Source organism: Triticum aestivum, chromosome 3D (genome assembly GCF_018294505.1).
Source record: "Triticum aestivum cultivar Chinese Spring chromosome 3D, IWGSC CS RefSeq v2.1, whole genome shotgun sequence".
NCBI classification, from domain to species: domain Eukaryota; kingdom Viridiplantae; phylum Streptophyta; class Magnoliopsida; order Poales; family Poaceae; genus Triticum; species Triticum aestivum.
In genome coordinates this window covers 261,136,651-261,142,650 of record NC_057802.1, presented here as the reverse complement: position 1 = coordinate 261,142,650, position 6,000 = coordinate 261,136,651, and positions in this window count along the sequence as shown.

Sequence of the window (6,000 nt, the reverse complement as noted above, 5' to 3'; positions counted from 1 at the left end):
GTCCCGGATGTGATCACGGACATGATGAGGAGTCTCGAAATGGTCGAGACATAAAGATTGATATATTGGAAGCCTATGTTTGGACATCGGAAGTGTTCCGGGTGAAATCGGGATTTTTCCGGAGTACCGGGAGGTTACCGGAACTCCCCGGTAACTTAATGGGCCTTAGTGGGCCTAGGTGGAAGAGAGGAGAGGAGGCTAGGGCAGGGCCGCGCCCCCCTTCCCCCCAGTCCGAATAGGACAAGGAGAGGGGGGCGGCGCCCCCTTCCTTCCTCCCCTCCACCTCTTCCCCTCTTCCACTCCTAGTCCAACAAGGAAAGGGGGGGAGTCCTACTCCCGGTAGGAGTAGGACTCCTCCTGGCGCGCCACACCTCCTAGGCCGGCGGCCTCCCCCTTGCTCCTTTATATACGGCGGCAGGGGGGCACTTCTAGATACACAATTGATATACGATATTTTAGCCGTGTGCGGTGCCCCCCTCCACCATATTACACCTCGATAATATCGTAGCGGAGCTTAGGCGAAGCCCTGCATCGGTAGAACATCATCATCGTCACCTCGCCGTCGTGCTGACGAAACTCTCCCTCAACACTCGGCTGGATTGGAGTTCGAGGGACGTCATCGAGCTGAACGTGTGCTGAACTCGGAGGTGCCGTGCGTTCGGTACTTGATCGGTCGGATCGTGAAGACGTACGACTACATCAACCGCATTGTGTTAACGCTTGCGCTTTCGGTCTACGAGGGTACGTAGACAACACTCTCCCCTCTTGTTGCTATGCATCACCATGATCTTGCGTGTGCGTAGGATTTTTTTTGAAATCACTACGTTCCCCAACAACATGGCCCACGGGGATGATCTACACGCCATCAAGTATCTCCCGCTAAAACTCAAAGGGCCGGCTCGGCATTGGCTGAATAGCTTGTCGGCAAACTCCATCGGAAGTTGGGAGAACCTGGCAGACGCATTCCTGGACAATTTCCAGGGCACTTATGTGCGACCACCAGATGCTGACGATTTAAGTCACATAACACAACAGCCCGGAGAGTCAGCCAGGAAATTCTGGACTCGTTTCCTAACTAAAAAGAACCAAATTGTCGACTATCCGGATGCCGAAGCCCTAGAAGCCTTTAAACATAACATCCATGACGAGTGGCTCGTCTGACATCTCGGCCAAGAGAATCCAAAATCCATGGCAGCCCTCACGACACTTATGACCCGCTTTTGCGCAGGCGAAGATAGCTGGTTGGCTGGTAGCAACAACACAGCAAGCAAACATGGCACATCAGAGGCCAGGGATAGCAACGGCAAACCACGACGCAACAAACACAAGCGCCGCAAATATGGTGAAAACGCCGAAGATATGGCAGTTAATGCGGGGTTTAGTGGCTCAAAGTCCTGTCAGCGGAAAGGGCCACTCAAAAATAACAATTCGGGTCCATCCAGTCTGGACCGCATACTCGATCGCCAATGCCAAATTCATGGCACCCCAGGAATGCCAGCCACCCATACCAACAGAGAATGCTGGGTCTTCAAACAAGCCGGCAGGGCAGGCGCCAAAAACAGAGAAGGGGGGTCTCAAAGTGTAACGCCCCGAGACCGACGCTCCGGACGCCTTCCATATATTTCGTGATCGCTGTGTGTTTCATTTGTGCTTGCTCTTCTATTTTTGCATTGCATCATGTCATCATGCCATCACGTCATTTAATTTTTAAAACTCAACTAAGTAAATTGCATGGATCTTCGATCCATTTAAATCGAGGGAAATGCACATGGTGACTTCTCTTTATAACATATCCTCCCAATATTAGGGAGCTATATTAAATATTTCTTAATTTGGAAATCTCCATAACACACTTGCAAATAATCCAAATGCCTTTGTTATCTTAATTCTTGGTCTCCAATCTTGCCATATATTCTTTCATCATATTCCGGAGCTCCACCAAAAATCCAAACATTTTTGGACCTTCCCAACCCTCACTTCCTATTCAAATCATTTGTATTTAAATCAAATGAGTTTGAATTCAAATCTTTCAATCATGGCCTTTTCTATTTTCTCGGAACAAGCACATTTTTGTGAGTCCGGAGAAATTATCCGCGGGTCCAACATCTTTCCCTAACCCTCTCTTTCTTTTCTTCTCTCTATTTCTTTCCTGCTAGAATGTTTAAAAGAGGTAGAGAGAGAGATGGAGCTGCTCCAGGCCGGCCCATCCTATTTTTCCCTAAGGCCCATCTGCTAGGCCCAGCCTCCCATACCTGCTCTTAACCCTAGCCTCCCTGCATCGATCCCCATCTCCCCCATCGATCCCTTCCTCCCTCCTGTGCGTGCGCCCTCAGAGAGAGATAGGGAGAGAGTAGCGCCGCTCCTCGTCCCCGATCCCCTCTGCCTCCTCCTCGCACCACTGCGCTAAGCCCCTCTTCTCCTTCCCGAGGCCACCGCCGGCGCCCAGAGCTCTCCGCTCCACCGTGCCTCCTCCCCTCTGCAGGGCCCATCTCATGGCGCCCCTTCACCTTCCGCGAACCGCATGGCCGCCGGCCATGGAGGCCACCGTGCCGGCCCTCAAGCGCGTCGGCCGTGCTCCTCCCCGGCCGCCCACCGTGACTGCCTCCGCCGCCATGGAACGCTATCGCTTCCCCGAGCTCCTCCTCAAGCTCCCTTCTGTGCCCGACTGTGCCACCGTCCTCCGCGACGTCGGCCTCCTCCTCGACCGCGTCCCCGCCGGTCCTACTTACTCCACGCCAAGTCTGCCCGCCATGCCCCATTTCACCTCGGCCTCAACCGAGGAGGATGAGCAGCGCTGCTGCCTGCTCGAACCGCCCGCACGCGCGCCCCGCGCGTTGACCGCGTCCAGCTCCATGCCCGAGCAAGCATGCTCCTCTTCTCGATGCCCAGCATCGCCCAAGTCTCCTATGTTGATGTCGCTGGACACCGAGTACCAATCATCGCGTTCCATTTCGTCTATGTCAAGGCCGAGAGGGCGCCAGGATACCAAGTACCACGACGTCGATGACCCTCAAGTTCAACTACCGGCGACCCCGAACATCTACGGAACATGAACGACTACTTCCTCTTCGACTCGTGAATGACTACTTCCACTACGACCGTCCCGAGAACGTCTACTTCCTGTACATTGCACCGAACCCGAACCGTCCCGTTTGCACGCTTCGAAGGTATAACTGCCGAGACATTGACCCGTGGATGAATGCATGTGTTGTATGAGATGCATGTTTGGATGTTGTATCCGCCCGTGAACGTTAGTTGTTCCCGCGTTTGACACCGCCGTTGACCCGTGGGAACCCGGTAACCGGGAGCACCCCACCATCTCTTGCGTGTTCCACACATCCGCACATTTCTCTTTTGCACCGGTATCTCAATCGAGTTACTGGAACCGATATGTTGTCGTGGCATCATTTTCGGATTCGTTGCCGTCGCACCCTTTTCTTCCACCACGGTGACAAATGCTTCATAACATGCTCATGTCAACATTTTCATAAAATTTGCATATGTCATCCACATCATTTTAACAACATTTAAAATTGTTGTTTGCTTTAAATTGCTAAATATGCATATCGGGATTTTCCCGGAATTGTTGTTTGTTGTTCCGGCCTCATTTAAATTTGCCTAGATAGGTAGTTTTCATATGATTCACCTCTTGACATGTTTAACAACATTTAATATTGTTGGGTACATAAACGAGAGAGAACTAAATAATTGATGTGGTGCTTCATCAATATGCAACTTGTTACATATTGAGCTCCACTTAATTTGTAGTATTGTTTGTGCATTTTTCCATGCCATGCCTCATTAAACCGGACATCCATCATACTTGTTTGTGCATCATACCATGTGTATGTTGTGGTTGTTTACTATGTTGTTTGTTTGTTTCCGGGTTGCTTCTCTCGTTAGCTTCGGTTTCGTTCCGGAGTTGTGAGGATTCGTTCGACTCCGTCCGTTTGTCTTCTTCGTGGACTCGTTCTTCTTCCTTGCGGGATCTCAGGCAAGTTGACCATACCCTCGAAATCACTTCTATCTTTGCTTGCTAGTTGTTCGCTCTATTGCCATGCCACGCTACCTACCACTTGCTATATCATGCCTCCCATATTGCCATGTCAAGCCTCTAACCCACCTTTCCTAGCAAACCGTTGTTTGGCTATGTTACCGCTTTTGCTCAACCCCTCTTATAGCGTTGCTAGTTGCAGGTGAAGATGAAGTTTGTTCCATGTTGGAACATGGATATGTTGGGATATCACAATATCTCTTATTTAATTAATGCATCTATATACTTGGTAAAGGGTGGAAGGCTCGGCCTTATGCCTGGTGTTTTGTTCCACTCTTGCCGCCCTAGTTTCCGTCATACCGGTGTTATGTTCCTTGATTTTGCGTTCCTTATGCGGTTGGCTGATTTATGGGACCCCCTTCACAGTTCGCTTTGAATAAAACTCCTCCAGCAAGGCCCAACCTTGGTTTTACCATTTGCTACCACATATCCCCTTTTCCCTTGGGTTCTGCAGACTCAAGGGTCATCTTTATTTTGGACCCCCCGGGCCAGTGCTCCTTCGAGTGCTGGTCCAAACCGAGCGATGTCCGGTGCCCCCTGGGCAACCAGGGTCTATGCCAACCCGACGTCTAGCTCATCCGGTGTGCCCTGAGAACGAGATATGTGCAGCTCCTATCGGGATTTGTCGGCACATCGGGCGGCTTTGCTGGTCTTGTTTTACCATTGTCGAAATGTCTTGTAAACCGGGTTTCCGAGACTGATCGGGTCTTCCCGGGAGAAGGTTTATCCTTCGTTGACTGTGAGAGCTTATAATGGGCTAAGTTGGGACACCCCTGCAGGGTATAAACTTTCAAGAGCCGTGCCCGCGGTTATGTGGCAGATGGGAATTTGTTAATATCCGTTGTAGAGAACTTGACACTTGACTTAATTAAAATGCATCAACCGCGTATGTAGCCGTGATGGTCCCTTTTCGGCGGAGTCCGCAAAGAGAACACGGTTTTTGAGTTATGTTTGACGTAAGTTGGAGTTCAGGATCACTTCTTGATCATTACTAGTTGACGACCTTTCCGTTGCTCCTCTTCTCGCTCTTATTTGCGTATGTTAGCCACCATTTATGCTTATTGCTTGCTGCAGCTCCACCTCTTCACCCCATCCTTTCCTATAAGCTTAAATAGTCTTGATCCCGCGGGTGTGAGATTGCTGAGTCCTCGTGACTCACAGATTCTACAAAAAAGTTGCAGGTTCCGAGGATACCAGTGCAGGCGATGCTACCGAACTCAAGTGGGAGTTCGATGAAGACCTTGTTCGTTACTATGTTTCGTTTCCAGATGATCAGTAGTGGAGCCCAGTTGGGACGATCGGGGATCTAGCATTTGGGGTTGTCTTCTTTTATTTGGTTCCGTAGTCGGACCTATGTGTGTACTCTAATTGACGTATGATTTATTTATGTATTGTGTGAAGTGGCGATTGTAAGCCAACTCTTTATCCCATTCTTGTTCATTACATGGGATTGTGTGAAGATGAACCTTCTTGCTACAAAACCACAATGCGGTTATGCCTCTAAGTCGTGCCTCGACACGTGGGAGATATAGCCGCGTCGTGGGTGTTAGACAAAGCGATGATGGCGACGCAGAGCCCAGATCACCGAACACAGGAGGGCAAAAGAAATTTCCCCCGCAAATCCAAACGGTGAACGTGGTAAACACCACCAAAATTCCCAACCCGGACCAGATACGCACCCTTAGGGATGCCGACTTAACGGAACTAGTCGTCCCACAATATAAACTAGGGCCGGTCACCTTCAACCGCACGGATCGTCTGGTTAACGCCAATCAGGGCAATCCAGCCGCACTAGTCCTCGACCCAATAATTGACGGGTTCCACCTCACACGAGTCCTTATAGACGGAGGCAGCAGTCTAAACCTGCTTTACCAGGACACGGTGAGCAAGATGGGCATCGATCATTCGGTGATTAAACCCACTAAAGCCACTTTCAGAGGGATTAT